The following is a 23,371-nucleotide window of genomic DNA, read 5'->3' as shown; positions in this document are numbered from 1 at the left end:
TTTAACTTATGAAAACAGACGGGAGCACTTAACAGCTGACCTTAGTGTATGGATGCTAACACGTTACAAAAGTGTCCTGGCCCAGCAGGATCTTGGAATCTTAAGTTATTGAATAAATTAATATGCATTTCGCCCTTCACAGGCCATGATTAGAGCACATTGATTAATTAAGATTACAAACAAAGGATTTACAAACCTCCATTTAGATGGAGCACAAGGTTGTCTAACATCACATGTAGTGTAGCTCATTTAATAGTTTACACTTCTTTAATATAAGAAAAAGAATGAAATCCTTAACAGATAACCTTTCTGCATTGGCACTAAAACTTTACAAAAATGACCTGACACGATAGGATCTTGGAATCGCAAATTATTGAACAAAGGAGTACATATTTCCTCCTTTACTGGCCAAAATTAGAGTACATTAATAAGCATGAAGAATTTTAGTACAAGGTAAGTGAGTGAGTGCTGATGTCACAAGGGCATATTAGGATGGGACCACACTGCAATAGTACCATCACCAATAGTTAACCGAATCATTGATCACCATACATGCAACATGCAACTATAATCTGTAACACTTGATGTGGTGGTGGGAAGTTTATATGAGAAAAAACTGCTCAGATGGTCGGTTCAACGCCTTACGTCATAGCAGCATAGCATTTTGTGGCACTAGACATAATAAATGCATAGAACAATTGGGGCATCATACTCCTAGTTTATCACCCCACTTCTGCTCTCACGTTATAGTTCTCTGCTACAAGGCTGTCTCTCCAGGTTTCTCTAAGGACTGTTGATGACACTGGCCTCTGCAAGACACATGTGATCTATCCATCCATAATCTTAATCTCAGAGTTACTGCAGTTTTGACAGATCTGACGTCATTCCACTCATTTGACTCTGATGAGACTTCTGAAACACACACACAAAAGATCACTCAGGCGAAAAGGAAGGACATACGCTCTGTTTCCATTGACTAATAAAGCTGACGAGTAATGTACTGTGTCTGTTCTCCTGAAATATCCTCATGGCATAGGTTCCAATTCATCATTTTTCTTCTGGAAAAAAACTAATTCATTAATTAATCATTGACACGGCCTGCCCATATCCGAGTCTGGTCACATAAATAAATTGTGCACAGTATGACAAAAAAACTACACTATGCTCCTTTGCTACTAGCTGTGCAACTCTGACTCATTAGACTTTCTCTCAAACATCCGACTCCCACTCTTCCATTAAAAGAGGGACCCATTGTTGTTGTTGTGGTCTTCAGTCCTGAGATAGGTTTGATGCAGCTCTCCGTGCTACTCTATCCTGTGCAAGCTTCTTCACCTCCCAGTACTTACTGCAGCCTACATCCTTCTGAATCTGCTCAGTGTATTCATCTCATGGTGTCCCTCTACGATTTTAACCCTCCACGCTGCCCTCCAATGCTAAATTTGTGATCACTTGATGCCTCAGAACATGTCCTACCAACCAGTCCCTTCTTCTCCTCATTTGTTATATGATCTACCCATCTAATCTCCAGCATTCTTCTGTAGCACCATATTTCGAAAGCTTCTATTCTCTTCTTGTCCAAACTATTTATCGTCCATGTTTCACTTTCATACATGGCTACACTCCATACAAATACTTTCAGAAACGACTTCCTGACACTTACATCTATAGCCGATGTTAACAAATTTCTCTTCTTCAGAAACGCTTTCCTTGCCATTGCCAGTCTACATTTTATGTCCTCTCTATTTCCACCATCATCAGTTATTTTGCTTCCCAAATAGCAAAACTCGTTTACTACTTTAAGTATCTCATTTCCTAATCTAATTCCCTCAATGCTCTTCCAAGTCCTTTGCTGTCTCTGACAATGTCATCGGCGAACCACAAAGATTTTATTTCTTCTCCATGGATTTTAATAGCTACACCAAAGTTTTCTTTTGTTTCCTTTACTGCTTGCTCAATATACAGATTGAATAACATCGGGGAGAGGCTAAACCCTGTCTCGATCCCTTCCCAACCATGCTTCCCTTTCATGCCCCTCGGCTCTAACTGCCGTCTGCTTCCTGTACAAGTTGTAAATAGCCTTTCGCTGCGTGTATTTTACCCTACTATCTTTAGAATTTGAAAGAGAGTACTCCAGTCAACATTGTCAAAAGCTTTCTCTAAGTCTACAAATGCTAGAAACGTAGGTTTTCCTTTCCTTTATCTTTCTTCTAAGATAAGTCGTAATACCCATAGCAGAAACTAATTCTGTACAGTACTGGCGATCTACAAGATCGACAAAGATCATATACATGAGGATCCACTATATCACTAAACAGCCCAATTACTGTTATACTAAACACGCTACTGAGCATTCGTCCAGTTCATACCTCCTTGAAATCCTTTGGGTTTGTTGTTTGGCACATACCGCACTATCTTATAGTTCTTAGGGTTTCGATCTTCACCAGATTTGGGTGGGCAATTTTTCGAATCCTGTATGGGCCATAGGATATACTGAATAACTTCGTACAGAAATTTTATGCTTCTGAGATAATCGATGGGCTTTGATTAGTATCTTTCGCCCGATTTCGAGTACCGAAAGTGAGGCCACTACAACATTCACACTTAATGTCAGTTTCTGACACACAAAACCTATCAGAACCTGTTCTGGAGCTGTCACAGTCTTTCCTCCTATTGCACCTTGAATCTTCATCCTCTGAAGAAGCAATATTGGTTACACTTTTCTTTCATACACGTTTCAAAAACGCTCTTATTCATCAGTGAAACATGACTCTCGATATGAAGAATACACTGGGTACTTATATTTCTAATAATTAGATTTATGACAGGGTATGAAATAGAACGAACGCTCTCTGGCTCCCGCTCAGAACTTCCCTAATGCCTTGGATGCCTATGTACAAAAGTAAGGGCCTTTCTAGTTGCAGACTAGAAATGCTCGAACTGGTCTCTTTCAGTTAGATGTGGGCCTGGTTATCTCCCTCTTCGCGTGGCACGTTACGCCGTCGGTCTGGGCCTCTGATCTCGACACTACAGTCCATCGGTGTGCTATTGGCGCGTTACTTCATTCCGCATCCATCCTCGTTGTCCATTAAAGCCGTTGTGGGGTGCCCGATGATGCCCGTGAGCGCCGCGGTTCTGGCGCTGGGCATTTGTACTTGGCGACAGTTGCGTTTGCAGTCGGGATTCGTATTAATGCCGGTTCCCACTACTGCGGTGAGCGGCAAGGGCAGCGGCAAGCGTACTCGGCGTTGACGTGGCGGCTCGCGTTCCCATCTGGAAGCGGCTGACGCTGGTGGTAGCCAATGTCAGACTGCCACTCAGGTATGAGGCGGGACCCATTTAGACACCAGGAGCGTTTTTTGATTAACTACACCATCAACCTACATGAAGGAAAGACCAAGTTGGGTGACGACATGTCAATTTTTATTTTATTTACAATGTATGTTTTCACATATTTCATTATTCATGTTTTCTTATTTCACCATAAACAGATTTCATTACTACTGTTCATGATTCTTGACTATCTCATTTAGAAAACCGATCGCCCCAGAACAATAACTCATTGTTTCTTTCAAAACAGCTTTTAGTATTGCAAATTGCAGTAGCTATTATAATGATAGTACATTACCTGTTATCTGATAACCATTTATTTATAACTGAAAATGTCTGACAGTTGATCCTCAATATTTGCTATGTTAAGATCATGTATTTTAACCACTCTGTGAGCGTTGCCTATTGAAAATACCAATGAAGTAGTATCATAACACACAGTTCCATCTTTAAAGTACCATTAACATTATTATTACCAAGACAGACATAACGCTAACACTCACACACAGTGATACAAGTTTACATGCCTACCTACACCACAGGTGATGAACAGATTGAAACAATGTATGATAAAAGAGATAAGTAAGATAGTTAAGCGAGACAAAAATTTAAAATGTGATGAGAGACTGGAATACGGTAGCAGGTATAAGAAGAGAAAATAGTAAGGAAACATAGCCTTGAGGGAAGGAATGAAAGGAGAAGCCTCCTGATAGAATGCTGCACAGAGCATAATGTAGTCATCAACAACACACTGCTTAAGAATCATGAGGGAATAAAATAAGAGGCGTTCAAAAAGAAACGAACCAGAGACATAATTACAGAAACCAGTACCATTGTATTAGAAGTATTGACCCTGGCTGTTGAGACACAAGGTGGTGAATGGCTGTTTCATAAAATTTCCGAGGCTACGATATTCACCAGTTCCACATGTACAGCTGGACGTCTTCGTCCGAGGTGAATCGTTTGTGCCTCAGAGCCTTTTTAAGGTGACGAAAAATGGGATAATCTCAGGGAGAGGGGTCCAGACTGTATGGACAGTGGCCGAGAACTTCCCATTTGAATTTCTGCTGGAGTGCCGTGCCTATGTTGGCCGTATGAGGCTTTGCATTGCTGTGGAGAGGAATGACCCCCACAGGTGAGATTACCAGGTCGTTTTTATTTGATCGTTTTGCAAAGGGTGGTCAAGGATTGTGAGTAACGCTGGCATTCACTGTTGACTCATGCTGCAGGAAGTGAATCAGAAGGAGGCCATCATGGTAAAAGAAGAACATCAGCATAACCTTTCTTGCACTCATGTGGACGTCCTTGGCTTTTTTTATGGTAGTGACCCTGGATACTTTGTCGTTTTGTTTCTGGTTTGAAGTGATGACACCATGACTCTTCTCCAGCCACCACCCCTGCCAGGAACGCATTCCCTTCTTGAGCATAGCACTGCAGATGAGCAAGACAGTGGGCCATTCGCCATGCTTCCTGCTGTGGTTGAAGACTGTGGGGAACCCACTGGGCACACACTTCGCACATATGCAGTCGTTCCTTCATGATGGTGTAAACACTTCCGATGCTCAGTCCTACCACAGCAGCTACGGGTTTCACTGTCAGTCGATGGTCCTGGGTAATGTGTGCATCCACCACCTCAACAATGTCATTGGTAATGCAGTGTGGTGCTCCAGACCTTGCATCATGGGCTAACGACACCCTTCCTTCCCTGAAGCGCTTGTGCCACGCTTTGACCTTTTCAAGGGACATGCAGTGATCACCTTACACTTGTGACATTCATCGATGAATGTCCATTCCTCCTACTCCTGTAGTTGTCATAAAACGAACAACACCTCTTTACACTTCTGTTGACACCTCCAAGTCACTGTTAGCAATGTGATTGGCAGCGTTCGACAATTGATGCATGCTGCTGCTAGCTCTATATAGTCACGTGACGTGGACGCGTGCCCTCTAGCCACGGGCTGTGAACTTCCACATTCCAGTCAGAAACACACCTCGTTACACACGCCACGATATTACCCTCCTGTCACCGGTTTATGCATTCCACACTCCAGTTCGATTCATTTGGAACGCCCTTTATACATATTTGGAACAGAGTTTTCGAAACAAGTTTTAAATTGGAAGACAATTCGTGGTTCAGTCGCAGGCCGACAATAATTTATTGGTCACGAACTCAAGTGTACAACTAAAGAGACAGAAAAGGGTAGCAAATTGACGAGATGGAATCTGAATAAGTTAAGACTAAGAGGTTTTCGATAGTCTTAAAGGTACCATAAGGCAATTACTGACTGAAACTGTGGGTGGAATCCACTACAATGCGAATGGATATCTTTGATAGAAGAAGTGGCCAATATGGCAGAGGATGTAAATAGGAAAAAGGTACAGTAGAAATCTTTGTATAAAACGTGATACATTGAATTTAATTGACAACTGGGTAAACTATGGAAATACAGCGAATATATATTGGGCCATGGGGAAAAGAGGCGTCTAAAAATGACGTTGACAGAGAGTCTGAAATCACAAGATCTTGGAAAACATAAGTGCCGACATTAAATAAGAAAGAAAACTTCGGTCGAACAAGAAGCAACTGTCAAGAACTCATTTGGAAAGCCAGAACTAAACAAATAAGAGAAGGCTAGAAAGTGGAAGTAATATGTAGAGAGGAGAGGTATACAAACTAACATGAGCATAAATGTTAGATTCCTGTGAAGTGGCTGAACATGCAAGGCAGTATTGATCCTATCACATAGCTAAATAGACAGACTGAAGAAAGGCAAACCTGTGTTTATAGCATTTGCAGGTTTAGAGAAAGATTTTGAGAATCTTGGCTAAGAGACATTCTTTGAAGCTTTGGATTCAAATGGTTCAAATGGCTCTGAGCACTATGGGACTTAACATCTATGGTCATCAGTCCCCTAGAACTTAGAACTACTTAAACCTAACTAACCTAAGGACATCACACAACACCCAGCCATCACGAGGCAGAGAAAATCCCTGAACCCACGGGTTCAAATGGTTCAAATGGTTCTGAGCGCTATGGGACTTTACATCTGTGGTAATCAGTCCCCTAGAACTTAGAACTACTTAAACCTAACTAACCTAAGGACATCACACACATCCATGCCCAAGGCAGGATTCGAACCTGCGACCATAGCAGTCGCGCGGTACCGGACTGAGCGCCTTAACCGCGAGACCACCGCGGCCGGCGACCCCACGGGGAATCGAACCCGGGAACCCGGGCGTGGGAAGCGTGAACGCTACCGCACGACCACGAGATGGAAGCTTTGGAGATACCAGCGATAAAACGCAGGGACACAAGATTATCTACAACTTGTACAGAAACCAAAGTACAATTCTAAGACTTCAATGACTTGAAATGGAAGCTGTAATTGAGAAGGCAGAAGTAGAGAGGGTATAAGATGCAGCTGTCTAGTTCCCTCAGCATCGCCCGACTTAATTCGACTACATTCCATGATCCTCGTTTTTTTAATTAACCTATGCGATGGTAAGCTTTGTATGTATCAATTTTGGATGGTCAGTGGAGGACTCTTGATGACACTATTTACTTTATTAATTCGAAGATATAGTATTAGATTGGTAAATTACATAACAGTTCGGGAAGACGCTTCCACTTCGAAAAATACGTCATACATCTGCAATAACCGGTAAGTGATCGTAGAAATTTATTTCATTGTCACCAGGTTATTGCAAAACGAAAAACATTTTTTTTACCTAATTGCCTGAACATACGTGTGGCAAGCAGGTGTAATTGCTTCATAGGTTTACTAACTTTACTAATTGTGTATGCGTTTTCCACAGTTCAACTTCTAGCATTCGAATTACATATCTGCCCCCGAAAGCAGAAAGCTACACATAATCTGTCGTCGACTGGAATTGCCTCTCTCATTAATGTGTTTTGTTTCTCTGCTTTCTCTCCTATCAACATTGCCAGTTTGTCGAACGAAAAATAACATACGAAATCTTTCGATTCTGATTTGTCAGTAAATTAACAAATGACCAGTCACTCCTTTTTTCTAGCTATTGTCGGACTCATGCCCTCTTTTTCGCTGTTTGCTGTTGATTGCACGCAATATCTAATATAATTATAGCACACTCTTTCATTGGGTGTTCGACATAGCACACTCTTTCATTTGATTGTTCGACATGTTGTGAAAGCACGTTGTCGACTGACAACTTTTGTCATTGTTATTGATGCTGTGAGTTCGCTTCAATATATTGATAATTTGACAAATTGTGACTGTCAATATATATTGTACGTTTGCCTGCCCCGTAAGGCTGCTGGATATCCTTAACTGCGCTAAGTGTCAAGCTTTGGTCCTCCAGGTCAAAGATTGTTATACTAGTTTACTTGCATTCGCAAAGCAAAGATAGGTAGAAGATGTTTGCCGATATACTTCAAATGGGTATTTGTTAGCAGGCAGCCGTTTCGCTGTTGGAAATGGTAAATTATCGCAGAGTACTGTCTCCTGCTGTTGATGCTTTGTGGAATAGCGTCAACCTGTACACACTAACTGTATGCCAATCGTTTTTTTCGTAGTTTTATTGTTAATGATGTATTATTAGAGGACGTTTTGTAAGTTTGTTGTTTTGCTCTCGGTGCTTAGAAAGACAGATAATGTCTTTCCGCAGCAATAACTTTAGTAATTAGTAACAGAAACAAGGAAAAAAGCCACTCCTGCATTTGGAAAAATGCATTATTCCGAATGAGTTGAAAACAATGTTACAATAGTATCGTAACACAACGTAGACATGGGAAACTCTAATAAAAGATGCTTCTAATGGAATGAAAGGTACAATTGAAAGCTGTCAATATTTGCATTGTTGTGGTACCAGTGGCCCTTCCTGGGGGAACTTGCAACCATCCGTGTGGCAGACGCTGTGTTTGAGCTCTTTTTAACAAAGATGAGAGCTCAGAAACATGTTCAATTTTTTTTTTTTTTTTTTTTTTGGAGAGAAAGACACTTTATCCGGTTCACCGCTGTTAATAAACAGTGCTGTAAATGACCTGTTTGTGTTAATTAGTGGGCTATTTAAACGTTATCTCGCGTAAAGTTATTTTAATGTCATTACAAATCTACGAAGTTGCGTACACAAACGTTTTCTTAGTCATAGATATCTAGAGGCATTGAACAGCAGACGATAAAGATGTTGCTTGTTGAATAATTTTGTTGCTCATTTTCTATACCTAGAAACTTGCTGCACCAGCCTTGCAAATACCGCTTTTTAATGGTGTCATTAAGTGGCTCCAAAAACAAGGAAATGAAATACATTTTTGGGAAACATAAGTATTGTGGTGTTCAGTATACCGACTGAATAGGATGGTAACTGTGTGTACATACCTTGCTGAGTGTTCTATCTTGGTGAATGACTTCATCTTGCTGCTCCACATGTTCCTCTCAGTGACCTTTAGCTTTGTAGGTTTTGACGCTTGTTTTAGGAATAAGATTTGTGGCTTATAATTAGGTTGGCGAGCAGTATGTTGTGTGATCCACTTTGTGATGATCGTCTTCCCGTTTGCCAAATAATGTACATGGCTTTCAACTTTTTTCACAACGTTACATTCATCCAAAATAGTATAAAGTGAAGTGTTATTTATGGTGGAAGATGATACATACATTGGCTTAAAGGCGTGTATCAAACAGTGAACCAAGAAAAGGATCCTTTAACAACCACACCTATTCAGTTAGATTAAGATTTGTGAAATGGTTGTTGTCACGATGTATATGTAAATGAACTGATTCATTTGTAGCTCCAAAGATAACTCAGTAGGATAAAGGGAGATGACATTGTAAGGAATCAGTCAAATTCAGGGAGACGTGCAGGTGATGAACGCCCAGTATAAAGATTTGTATATTATAATTTGTATGAAATGGCTTACAGAACATTTGAGTAATCATCTGGAGCAGTTTGGATTCATGTTCATTTAGTGAAGAGGGCGTGATGGATTTCAATGAAATGCAATAAGAGAAACTAAGGGAAATACATTGTACATTATGGAAAACATTAGTCACAAGGCTGAAATGAAACGTATGATTGAGTGTCCATTTTTCCTCTTGCATAACCCTCCTGTTTGAAAAAGGTAGGAGGTAAATTGTAGTACCCATTGAACTCTTTATGTAACATTGTTACTCTGGATTTACAGATACAGATGTTTCTGCCAGATCATGAGATGGCACAGTGGCTAGCACATTGGACTCTCATTCAAGAGGATGATGCTTCAAAGTCCCATCAGGTCACCCAGGTTTAGGTTGTTGGTGATTTCATGAAATCAGTATGGGCAAATACAGTGATGGTTCCTTTACAAAAAGTGCACTACGAGTATCTCTCACATCTTTTCGCAATCGAAGCTTGTGCTCCATCTCAGATGACCGCACTGTAGACAGTACGTTAAACTCAAAATCTTCTTTCTTGTATGTGCCAAATTAAATGTTACAAATAAGGATTTTTCAAAAAATTATTTCACTCAAGTTCTGTGTTGAGAGGATCTAGAACTAATTGTCCTTGCGAATGGAGTTCTTAAATATTTTCTTTCTTGTAGTAAAAATCTCTTTGACTTGATTCCATGCAGTATTAGTATTTATTTGTCATGATGAGAGATTGTTACTTTACACAGTGTGCCATTCTCTCCATGTAATGGAAGTAGGTGTGCCATTAAGCTTATTTTTCTTAACATTGGTATCCAGTTGTTCTAACTTTTGAGCTTAATTGCAAGGGACACCCCAATATTAGTCAGAAACAGTTGTAAGCAATCAAAATTGATGCTAGAACATCATTTCCTTTTGGTGGTAATGATTAAGACTGCTGCTGGAACAAATCCATTATATCCAGAAGATTAATCAGTATAAATATTGTAACGTGGATTCAACAATGGCCTGGGATGCACATGGAATCTCATTTCATGGGTTTTGAATGTGCAGCTAGCCTTATATATCAGTTCTGACTATCCTAAACAAGTTTGATGTATACTGTTCCAGATAACCATGCGGATAAGGAAAAAGGCTTATACTTTCCTTTTGTGTGGGGCTGGACAGTATCCTGCTGAAACACAGCCTTTGTACATATGGGTTGAGACAGCATGCCCATGTGCTTTGCTATTAACTACTGTAGGCTGCACTACTGAGATTACTACAGTAGAATCTAACAGTTATGCAGTCAACAATATTAGGAAGAAGATAGGAGATTTGTTAGTCACCTTGAAGATGACCCTTTGGGTTGCAGACAGGCACAACAAGACACTTATACATAGCTTCTAGCCGAAGCCCTCATCATCTCTCTCTCTCTCTCTCTCTCTCTCTCTCTCTCTCTCTCTCTCTCTCTCTCACACACACACACACACACACACACACACACACACACACACACACACTCTTGCACGACTGTTACCACATGCATCCTCGACCATTATGTCATTCTCACGTGAATGGCAATTTGGACGGGGGGGGGGGGGGGGGGGGGGGGGGGAGGAGAACACTGTCTGGTAGGTTCTGCAGGGTCTAGACTACCAGACGCTGTCGGAAAGTGGGATGTAGGTGGTATAAGAAGGGGAGCAGGGAAGGCGAAAGACTGTACGTGTACATTGGCAGAGGGTGGCATGCAAAGAGGGTGAGGGAATGTGAAGAGGGAGGTGGTGATGGGACCAGGATGCAGAAACTCGTGTGGAGGATGTGGGGACAGTTGGTTACTGTAGATTGAGGGTGGGATAATTTCAGGAGTGGAGACTGTGTTGTAGGGATAACTTCCATCTGCACAGTTCAGAAAAGCTGGTGGTGGAGCTGAGTATCCAGATGGCCTGAAGAAGAAGCCACTTCTATCTAGCAGTTATGTTCAGCTGCATGTTGTGCCGCAGGGTGGTCTACATTGCTCTTGGTCACAATTTTTCAGTGGTGATCATCCTATTTGATGGTCTTAACAATATAAGAAGCTGTGCAATGGTTAAAGCAGAGCTGGTACACAACGTGGCTGCTTTGACAGGTAGCCTGGTCTTTGATGGATCTGTTGCAAACATTGCACAGCTTTTTACAGTGTGGTATGACTACAAACCAGTTTTCACAATGGTGAATGGCCACTGCCAGACTGTGCTGAAGAGCAAAGTGAACCAACCTGTGACACAACATGCAGCTGAACATAAAATGCTAGATTTCAGTGGCTGTTTCACAACCTGGGTCATCTGGATCCTCCCCATCCACCACCAGCTTTTCTGAACTGCTCGTATGGCAGTTATCTTTACAACGTATTCTCTGCTCCTGAAATTATCCTGGTCTCAAACTATGGTAACCTACTGCCCCCGCACCATCCACCCGACAGTTTCTGCTCCCTTGTCTGATCACCTCCTCCTCATTCACATTCCATCACCCTCTTTGTGTACTGCTGTCTGCTAATGTACCCACCTGTTTCCTCTTTCCAGCACCTCTCCTTTTCTGCTCCCTGTTATTTTCCCTCCACACCGGACCTTCTAACACTGCATCTGGCAGTCTCTTGTTCCTGCATGCTCCAACAGACAGTGGTCTTCTCTTCCCCCACCCATACTCTCCTACACCTCCCTCTTCCCCTCCCCTGATTGCTGTTCATGTGACAGTCACAGTCTGGTTGTAGCTGCTAGTGATAACAGTGATGTGTGTGTGAGGTCTGCTTGCTTGTGTGAATGTGTGTGTTTTCTTTGCTGAAGAAGGCTCTGACTGAAAGCTGTGGTGTGTAAGCATCTTGTTGTGTCTGTCTGTAACTCTGAGTCATCTTCATGGTGAGTAGCAATCTGTTGTTCCAACCAGGAGTTTCCATTGTTTGACTTTTGCAATAAACATAGGGGAAGCAGAATGGAGTGGGAATATTCTTTGGGGGCCGGGATTGCACTTTTGAGTTGATTGTGTTTTTGCGGTTTCTGGAAAATTGAAATGACATTGTTATCTGTCACTATTACAACCTCCAGCAGACTGAACCAATCCATTGAATGAATAGGACGACAATCATTGCAATTTTCTAGCATTGTGTGAACACTGGATGAAGCTGTGACATCTGTTATATGCACCACATGACTATTCCACGCTGTGATTACATGGTCCTTTACTGGCATTTTGCTGTATGTAGTCATTACCTTGGCCTAGAGTTTCACATATTTTTCAATATATTAACTGCATGTATGTATAAGTTGAAGAAGAAAATCTTTAAAGAAATTTGAATTAACTCGTCCTGCAAAATTTCTCAGCATCCCCAGAGGAAGTTTTCGTAATCCAAAAATGGGTGAAAGGAGCATGTGTTCATGGAATGCACCTGAACTAACTTCATTTTACTGGTATAGATCAACTTCAGCAGAAGGATGATTACCACTGTCATTTAATGATTTCTTTTCCCATTATAGTTAACCTGTTTCTTAGATCTCCATTTCCGTGCCATATGACCATTCCATTGACAATTAAAACATTGTGGTTGATGACATTGACTTTAAAATGACCCTTTCATCCATAGTAATAACATTCTTAGTTCGACACAAGCATTTTGTGATCATTCCGAGACTTGGTAGCACTGTCTGTCTCTTGCAGATAATTGGCTACCTGCAGCACAGCTGCTATATCTTGTTGATTTTCCATTCCCACTCTGTGAGAAAATTATGGAGACATCCCTCTTAGGAACACATCCAGTGCCCCAGTCTCAGCTTTTCTCAATTAAAACTGCATCAGCATTCGGTTTGTTAGTCAGCTCATAAATTTGGGTGTTCAGCATACATGTCCTGTCCAAGAGCATTTAAAGTGTCTCATTTGACAATTGTCTCATTACTTAACTTTTCTCGAAAGAAACAAGGACTAGTTTGTTTACTGTACTGTTGCTTTAAACAATTTGCTAACTCTGTAAATGTGGTTAGTTTACTCGAAACCTCATGGTGCATGATGTTTTTACTTGCTTCATCCAACAAGCACCATTTGGCCATCTGCAATGATGTTTGTTCAGTCTAGTTGCACAATCTGGCTGTGGATAAAACACATCTTGAATCAAAATAGTGGCATCCTCCAATGTTTTGCCAGAAAAAAAGGGAAATAAAACTAGCAGCTGCAGGATCCACAGATGGAAAAGTACTGCAAGCCTTCATTTAACTTCACTAAGAGTGTGAAGGATTTCTCATTTGACTGTGTAGCTGCTGTGCCATTGGTTCATTCTGTTCTTTTAATAGTTTAACCTGTTCTGTCAGAGCTGATGCTGTAATAGCTGCTCGTGTTTGTGCCATATTTGTGCAGTTTCCTTTCCTAAATCAGTAAGCCTTATGCACCACACACAATACAGTATAGCGAATATCAGAATTTACTTATTACTTTGTCTCATCGACATCCAATGAAATTAACAAAACTGTCCTTTGCACGACCATACTGCAGGTGGAATATATTAAAGGAATAAACTTATAAGGTGTTCTGTGCCCAGACAAATTACAAATTTTATGATCTACTGGTTCAAAATATCCTTTACTATAATTCCCTTTAAATTCAGATACTAGGCTATCAAAAAGTGGCTCTGAACTCACTGTGTTATTCTGGACATGATCACCACTAAAATGTCCCTGTGTGTCAAACAAAGCTTTTCACTAATTCACCCCACAATTTTTTAACTGCTGGTGTGGCTCTGTACAAAACACTTCATACAGCTTTCTGATGTAGATGCAGCAAGAGTCAGAAGCCAATCACTTCCTGACACCAATTCTGCAAGAGGCAACTATTGGGAGAATGTAAGTAGAGTTGGTTTTGGGTCAGGAGGCACTCTGTCAGTTTGCTTTTTGCGAGTTTTCCTTGGATGGTAGTGACCTGTGGTCTGCGGTTGGCACAGTGAAAAAGATTCAGAATTATTTATTTTCATAACATACAGGTAGCATCATGACTTACAATTGGCATCATCCGTTAATGCCCGCTGAGGAATCACGTCAGAAGTTGGCCTTCAGTCCGCTCATGGCAGGTGACTCTGCACACTTTGTTCCAGCTGGCTGTTTCACTGGTAGTTTGCCTCATGCGGTAGCCCCGACACCGCCTGTACTGTGATGCTGCAGCAGCGAGGGACGGCAGCGCGTGTATTGAACTTCCACATGCTGACTTGGGAGGTGCTTTGTCCCCTCCTGCTCACCACCCTTCATCATCCATCATACTGTGATGATGGTTACTGTGTAGCCATGAAGTTCCATGATACTGGCCTGCTGTCCAGGTCGTCTCATTCAGTCTACGTGGATGGTAGGAACACTGTTGTCCTGATGTTGGTGGAAGGAAAGACCTCCAGGTCCACCCATCTGCAATAGAAGCAAGACTGTGGTCTTGAACTCTGTGACTCATGATTATGCTGAGGTAGCAGTCTCTTGCGCTAGCGGCTGCTGTTGTCCATAGTGTACAGGAAATCCACAACAGATCTCTGCCAGATGTCACTTCACTGCAGTCAGGGAATTGAGTGTGAATGCCGCATCTGTCATTGATCCATCTGACTGCCTTGTGAGCTAAACTACTGAGGTATTTATGGAGCAACATAGTGGCCAATGTTTGCTCGACATCAATCATCATGACCGCATAGGGCTTGTATTACGAAGGTGTCAGCAGATTTCCTTCTACAGTGCTTGCTTAATGAGTTTATCATATAGAATTGGTTCATAAAAGCTCTTGGTATCGTTTGTTGCATTTGTCTTAGCATTTCTTCTGTCACATAATGAAGGTAAATATGACCCTGTTTGATTGCTTTTACCCACTACATTCTGCCTTAAGTCTGCTGCCTGGCTCACCAGAAACACTGATGCTGTGTTTTTCCCCGACCCAGTCTCCGTAGCAAAATGTTTTCATTGCGCCTGCCCTGTGTTGATATTGCCATAGTGTAGTGAGATAGCTTCTTTCTGGGACTTTGAAAATTTTACCTGTTTTACTGCCCTATATAAGGTTAGCAACGTTAAATTGCTATGTCATTCTACTTAAGACTTTGTGATTTTGTTATTCCATATGTAACGTCCTGAAGTTGTACATGGTTGGCCTGTGTACATCAGGCATATGTACTGTCCTGAAGTTGTACATGGTTGGCCTGTGTACATCAGGATGTCCAATTTTTACTGTTTTTGAACACATTTTGATTGAACAGTTTTCACTGTGTGTTGATTGCGATTTGTGTATGGTGGGGCCTGCTGGGGGGGGGGGGGGGGGGGTGATATTGATTGTGGAGGGATATTGAATGGAATCACAATAATAATTTTTTTAAGTGTCTTTGTTGGGAGGTTGTGTTACTATTTAGTCTGATTATGTTGTTTTAGTGCTTAATATCATCAGTGCATTGTTATTTACATTGATTTTGTAATTTGTTACTTTCTTGTTAATTACAAAGGCTCTTTGTGTGTGAAAGTTTTCTTGTGATGTTAGTAGTTATCTATTATTAGTGTTCATTCTAATTTTCATATTCTGTTTCATGTTAGATGGTTCATACCCATGCTTCATTAGATGTTGAACAAAGTTAGAATGGCTGTTTTCATACTTCCAGCTTCCTATATGTTCTTTATATGTAGTCTCGAAATTTCTGCCTACCATCCCCAGATAAACTGCTGTGCAGTCTTGGCCTTCTGGTAAGTAACAGCCCCTATTTTCTTTCGTTTACTGCTGGGGTCTGTAAATGTGACACACACTTTTTTTGTTCTGTGTTGTGTGTGTTGCTTTGGTATATTTGCTATTCTGTGTGTTTTGAGTTTACATGCTAAAATGTGCCATTTAGTTTTGGTAGGCACGTCATGATTGTTCCTGCTCTTTGTGTTTGTGTCTCCTCTAATGTCCTTGCTAGTCGTGGAATTTTTTGGTGCTTGTCCTGTCCACTTATTTTCAGTTTTTGTTAGTTGTGCTTGAGTTTTAGTATTGTGTGTGTGTTATATCCATTGTTGTTGGCTATGAGTACTATTGTTTCATATATGGTGAATGGGATTTCATTCAGTGTATCATGTTGGACAGCTACTAGTTTGTGTTTTGTGGGCAGTTTTTCCCAGAGCAGGCCCCCACCACATGCGCACACATAACAAATGAACCTCCAACTATGTACAGATCTCAACACAAACAAAAGCTTAAGAAAAAAGACACAGTAACTGTTGGCAGTAGGCAACAATATACAAAGTAAACTCATACAATCAACACTTAGTGAAAGAGATAATATATGAGAAGGAAAGTTGCCACTCACCATATAGCGAAGATGCTGAGTCCCAGATAGGCACCACAAAAAGACTCTCACAATTAAAGTTTTCAGCCATTAAGGCTTGTCAACAACAGGCACACACATCAACACACATTCACACAAATGCAACTCACACACAACTGCAGTCGTGGGCAACTGAATGAGTGTGGTTTCAGTTGCATGAGACTGCAATTATGTGCATGTGGGTGCACACGCGCGTGTGTGTATGTGTATGTGTATGTGTGTGTATTGTTGACGAAGGCCTTAATGGCCAAAAGCTTTAATTGTGTCTTTTTGTTGTGCTTATCTGCAACTCAGCATTTCCACCATATGGTGAGTAGCAACTTTCCTTCTCACATATTGTTTCATTCCATCCTGGATTTTCCACAGTGAAAGAGAGGTATTCAGTTGAAATGTGTTCAAAAATGTCAGAAATCAGGCATCATGGTGTACACAGGCCAATTACGTACAGCACCAGGATGACACATGCAGAATAATGTCATAAAGTTGTGAGTAGAAAGAAATAATATTTTTATTTTACAAAATCTGTGCTCCAAAAACTCGTTTCTTAACCAGCATTAAGAGAAAAATTAAAGAAAGTAAATCATTATGTAATGCAATAATTATATGTACTACAGGCCAGATGCTTCTTAAGTAAAGAGAAGTGAAACACATATGGCACAGAACAAAAGTCTCTCACGTGGTTGCATAGATGGACCATATATCCAAGAACTGTGTAGAAATTGCTGTCATCACTCAACTTAGAATTGACTAGCTTGTTGATATATCACTCATTTACAAGGAATGTGAACATGCTGATGACTTTCTGAGAGTAAATTGAGTGTCTCTAGGTAAATGAATGATTATTCTTGAAGTGGGGGTGGGGATTTTAACTGTGGAGCACAGCCATTGTGATGTTGGAGGCAGTTGTTTGTGTGTAATATTTCATATTATTAAAACAGCAATAGACACACAAATCAGTTGTGGAGGCTACTGAAGGAAAGTGGCCAAAGCTCCTGTGTACCTGACACTAAGGTAGCTTATCAGTTGCTGAAGTACACATTGGTGTAGCATTGAAAAGTAATGGAAGAAGAGCAGTGTCATGCCAGTGTACAGAGAAATCTTTCAGAATGTTCACATAACTTAAAGTAAGAAACTGTGTTCTTTGTGAACGTGGATCTTGGCTCTGTTGAAAAGATATTTTAAAAATTTGTTCCATTCTATTGTGTCAGAGTGCTACAGCAACCATTTTCATATTATTTCAGAATAAAAAGTCTTGGTTGTGAAATTATTTAATATCGGTGACATCTTTCACTTTTCAATGGCATAATCAAATTGTGTAAAAATAGCTGGATATGAAACCCATCCATCATAAAGCCCTATAAAATGGAAAATGGATGCAAAAGTAACTGGATATATAATCCATCCATCATAAAAGCATATAAAATGCAAGCTGGACCTTGAACACACCACCTGACTCCTCCATAGTAGTACAAAATAGGACTATGGTTACAAAATAAACACAATATGTCACATACAGGCAATGGTAAGGAAAGCGTTTCTGAAGAAGAGAAATTTGTTAACATCGAGTATAGATTTAAGTGTCAGGAAATCGTTTCTGAAAGTATTTGTATGGAGTGTAGCCATGTATGGAAGTGAAACATGGACGATAAATAGTTTGGACAAGAAGAGAATAGAAGCTTTTGAAATGTGGTGCTACAGAAGAATGCTGAAGATTACATGGGTAGATCACATAACTAATGATGAGGTATTGAATAGAATTGGGGAGAAGAGGAGTTTGCGGCACAACTTGATAAAAAGAAGGGACCGGTTAATAGGACCTGTTCTGAGGCATCAAGTGATCACAAATTTAGCATTGGAAGGCAGCGTGGAGGGTAAAAATCGTAGAGGGAGACCAAGAGATGAATACACTAAGCAGATTCAGAAGGATGTAAGTTTCAGTAAGTAGTAGGAGATGAAGAAGCTTGCACAGGATAGGGTAGCATGGAGAGCTGCATCAAACCAGTCTCAGGACTGAAGACGACGACAACAACAACAACAACAACAACAACAACAACAACAACATGAGTCACATGCAGCCCAATGTCCCTTTGACGTGCACATAAATATTGGAGTAGTATTTGTGCGTTCTACCGAAGTGTTCCTCAAAAGGCATACTTGTGTTCGAGTCTACTTTTATATGCCACTGTGATGTTACTCCTGAAGATCCAGTGCCAATCTCGCCATTCGACACGGTGAATCCTTCAGGATTGTCAGCCAGCATAGAGAATTGTCCTGAGTCACAAAAGTGAATGGTTTGCCTAATAAATGTGCCTGAAAGTTGTTTATGGCACAAAAAACAGCAAGGCACTCTCCATTGTAGAGTAGTTCATCTTGGACTTGGTGTCCTGTGGAAGTGTGTGCTGTCACCTTTCAGAAACTTTCTGAATTTGCACTAGATTCACACCTATCCTATAGCTTCCAACATCAGTGTGAATGTCTGTATGGTATCAGCATTCTTGTCATGCAATTCTAGGACTTCTAGCACTTCCTTAAGGGCAAAGATCTTTCGAGCACTTCCTTACAGCAAAATTTGGTCTCACCTTGCAGTAGTTCTTGCAAGTGGCATTCTTAGGTACAGAAATTGTTACTGAATCACTAGTAGTTCCAAGGAGTCAGAAAATCTGTGACTGCTCTGAATCGGGATGGATTCCATTGCCATTAACAGTATGTCATAGATGGACCTTTTTTCCCCTCCATCATACATGATGAACAAACTTTCTAGATTTGAGTGGAGCCTTGTAGTGTGAACTCACTTGAGCATGGTTGTCAGGTGGCTTTGATGCTGTTCATATGTTCTTGAAACAATGACAATGTCATCCACATAGTAAAGGCACTTTTACCTATTTAAGGTGTTTAAGCAGGTTGTCCATCATATACTTTAAGGTGGTTGGAGTGTTACAGAATCAGTATGTGTTGGAACTAGTGCAGTAAAATAAGTAATTATGAACATGAAAGATGCAGGAATAAGGGAAGCTATATTTTAACATCCATTACATTGAACAGCACATTTACAGTTGGTAATTATGGTAATGCCACAGAGTATTCAAAGCAGTCAGAGGTCCATTATACTCCATGCACTACACTTTCACACACACACACACACACACACACACACACACACACACACACACACACACGTGCAAATGAAATTACTGTTCATATATCCTCAACACCTCCTTTGAACAGATATTTCAGATGTCACTTTCACAAGTCAAATCCTGTTGTCTCACTGTCTTCCAAAATTTCTCCTTGTCCAAGGGTTTGGTTAGTGTATCAGCCAACATCCCTTCTATGCATAAGTAGTCTACCTCGTGTTCCTGTGCTGTATGTGATCCCTTATAAAATGGTGCTTTCTATCAATGTATTTGGTTCTGGCACTAGTAACATTAGTTTTGGCAAAATTTATGGTTTTCTTGATACAGAATGTCTTGTTGGGTTCCATAGTGATATTAGGTTCTATATCACCATTTAAGAGTCCTGAAACACCATGCTTCTTGGATATAGAACCGGGAATATAGGTCCCCTCCATTAATCTAAAACTACATCCAGTAATGGAATCTCTGTTCTCCAACTCACTTCCCTAGTCTGCATCACTATAGCCCTCGAGTTTATTTCCCTTTTTACAATATCTTAATTTATAGTTTCCCTTTAGATATCTAAATATCTTCTTTGGTGGCTCTCCAGTGTTTTTCTCTTGGGCTTTTGCAGAATCTACGTACAACATTTGTGATGAAAGCAATATCAGGCCTTTATATTTGTGACAAATGCAAAAGACTCCCTATTGCCTCTAAAATGGTACATTTTCATTTCACTCTTCATCTTCTACATTGATCATTAACTTGACTCTTGGTTCCAGCGTTGTAGAAATGAGTTTAGTCACTCATGCCAACTTTTCTATATATATTTCTTCATCTAATTTCCCATTTAAGTAAGCTTTCTTCACATCCATTTGGTGAATTAATAAATCTTCCTTTATTGCCAGGGTAAAAGGTACTTAAATGTTTCATATTTTACCACTGGCAAAAAAAATCTCTCTGCAGTCTATCCCTTCTTTTTGTGAATATCCTTTGACTATATGTTGTGCTTTATATTTTGGTGTTGCACTCCCAGGTTTTGCTATATTAAATACCTATTGTGATGGTAACGGTTTTTTCCTTTCTGACATTTCAATCCTTTTGAAAGTTCCACTTTGGCAAAATGACTGTAATTCTCTTTCTATAGGTTCTCGCCATTGTTGGGAATTTGGACCACTCATAGCCTCTTAAACTGTTGTAGGTTCATCATTTAAAGATTGGGCTGTACACCTTTCATGATCAGTGTATTCTTCAGGTTTAGGTACACAAGAAGAACATCTCAAAACATTTTATCCTACATCTACATCCATACTCCGCAAGCCACCTGACGGTGTGTGGCGGAGGGTACCCTGAGTACCTCTATCGGTTCTCCCTTCTATTCCAGTCTCATATTGTTCGTGGAAAGAAGGATTGTCAGTATGATTCTGTGTGGGCTCTAATCTCTCTGATTTTATCCTCGTGCTCTCTTCGCGAGATATACGTAGGAGGGAGCAATATACTGCTTGAATCTTCGGTGAAGGTATGTTCTCGAAACTTTAACAAAAGCCCGTACCGAGCTACTGAGCGTCTCTCCTGCAGAGTCTTCCACTGGAGTTTATCTATCATCTCCGTAACGCTTTCGCGATTACTAAATGATCCTGGAACTAAGCGCGCTGCTCTCCGTTGGATGTTCTCTCTCTCTTCTATCAACCCTATCTGGTGCGGATCCCACACTGCTGAGCAGTATTCAAGCAGTGGGCGAACAAGCGTACTGTAACCTACTTCCTTTGTTGTCTGATTGCATTTCCTTAGGATTCTTCCAATGAATCTCAGTCTGGCATCTGCTTTACCGACGATAAACTTTATATGATCATTCCTCTTCTTTAGCCAGTAGAACTTCATCTTCGTAGAATGTATCAGTGTATTCGTTGCCCTCTTCTTCTTCTTCTTCTTCTTCTTCATTTCCTGTTTTGTTTTAAGAATTAGTATTTTGTGCACTTGATGACATAATGAAGTGGTTGTATTCTCCTGATCTTTTATTTCATTGTTATTATTCTCAAGGAGTATGACATCTCTCTTAGTCAGTTTCTTCTTATTCGTATGATTCAAGAGTCGGTAACCCTTTTGAGTCTTCACAATAGCCTACAAAAATATATTTCTTTGACTTTGGCTCCCATTTTCCCCTCAGTTGTTTCAGGATCTATACCACAGTCTTGTATCCAAAAACGAGATTTGGCTTCTCTGCTGTCACACTTCGTAGGGTCTTCAGTTTTTACTGCTTTTGTAGGAAATCAATTGATCAAATATGCAGCTATCGACATCGCCTCTGCCCATAAACATTTAGGTAACCCAGCATCAGTTAATATACTTCTTGCATTTTCAACAATAGTCCTATTTTCTCTCTCTGCAACTCCATTCTGGTCTGGACTGTATCTGATAGTGGTTTGGTGTCTTCTTCCCCTTTGAACGTTTCTTGAATTTTTGATTGGTATACTCTGTTCCTTTATTAGATCTGATGATTTTAACCTTCTTTTCCTTTTCTCTTTCCACCATATTATGAAGGGCCTCCATAGTATCACTCACTCAATCTTCAGAACTTAAAAAATAAACATGGTTATATCTTGAATAGTAGTCTATAAAGGTAACAGAATAATGGCATCTTCTTATAGTTTCACACTTCATCGGTCTACTAACATCCGTATATATTAACTGGAAGATGCCTACTTCTGCTTTTGCTAGACTTAAAAGGTAATCTAGTCTGTTTACCTTGTACAGATATGTGACCGTTTTCTTTACATTTACCACAATCATCCACTCCCATCACGATATCCTTCAAAAATGAAATATCTTTTCTGTTTAGGAAAGTCTTCTGTGTCATAAGAAACCTTTTGCAGAGTATACAGAATGGATTAAAACTTCAGCTACTTCTTTAGCAGTGTCTAACTGGAAAATTCCCTTTTCATTTGTTGCGGTAAGTCAATTATTATCCCCAGAGTAGTTATAAATTTTTATTCTAATCAAATAGGAAACTTACACAAACATCATTTTTTGACAGTCTCCTTGCATTTCAATGCGCTTGGTCCAACGTTGTACAAGCTTCCTGATTACCTCATAGAAGAAGGTTGTTGGTTGAGCTGGGAGCCAGGAATGCACCGCTTCTTTCACTGCTTCATCCGAGGCAAATCTATGGCCCCTTCATGCCTGTTTGAGTGGACCAAACAAGTGATAGTCAGAAGGGGCAAGATCGGGACTATATGGAGGATGATCCAGTACTTCAAATTTGAGTGTCTGGAGTGTTTCAGCAGTGTGGGCAGCAGTATGTGGACGAGCATTGTCGTGCAACAACACGCCACCTTTTGACAGCAATCCTCGGTGTTTGCTTTGAATTGCAGGCTATAGCCTGGCAGTAAGCACCTTACTGTAATGTACACTGTTTATTGTTGTGCCCTTTTCCCCATAATGTTCCAGTACTGGACCTTGTGTGTCCCAAAAAACCATAAGCATCAGTTTTCCTGCAGACGGTCGGGTTTTGAACTTTTTCTTGCATGGCGGATTTGGATGTTTATCACCAGTAATAATCCTGTCTAAATAGTTGTACCCTTTGTTACCATAGCTATCCAAATGTTCTTTGCAGATGTCTAAGTGCGTTCGTTTACGCAACTGTGTGAGTTGTTTTGGGACTCATTGTGCACAAACTTTATGAAACGCAAGTCTGTTGTCGGTGATTCCGTAGGCGGAACCGTGACTAATTTTCAGACGAT

At 40.5% G+C, this 23,371-nt stretch overlaps 1 protein-coding gene across 7 annotated transcripts in view; it reads left to right on the top strand.

The window, feature by feature from the left end:
* The first annotated feature begins 7,584 nt into the window (after positions 1-7,584).
* Positions 7,585-23,371, top strand: part of LOC126266808 (hamartin) — a 295,524-nt gene continuing 279,737 nt past the window's right edge. For 3 of the 7 annotated variants that reach the window (XM_049971360.1, XM_049971358.1, XM_049971355.1), the window contains exon 1: positions 7,703-7,858. The gene's annotated coding sequence lies outside the window, so the exon portion shown is untranslated. Of the gene's footprint in view, positions 7,859-23,371 lie in introns of all 7 variants that reach the window. The other 4 variants (XM_049971359.1, XM_049971356.1, XM_049971361.1 and 1 more) reach the window with 4 other exon arrangements.

This window comes from Schistocerca gregaria, chromosome 4, assembly GCF_023897955.1.
Source record: "Schistocerca gregaria isolate iqSchGreg1 chromosome 4, iqSchGreg1.2, whole genome shotgun sequence".
In the NCBI taxonomy this organism is placed as follows: Eukaryota; Metazoa; Arthropoda; class Insecta; order Orthoptera; family Acrididae; genus Schistocerca; species Schistocerca gregaria.
The sequence above is the reverse complement of the archived record's forward strand: the minus strand, read 5'-3'. Positions and strand labels throughout refer to the sequence as shown.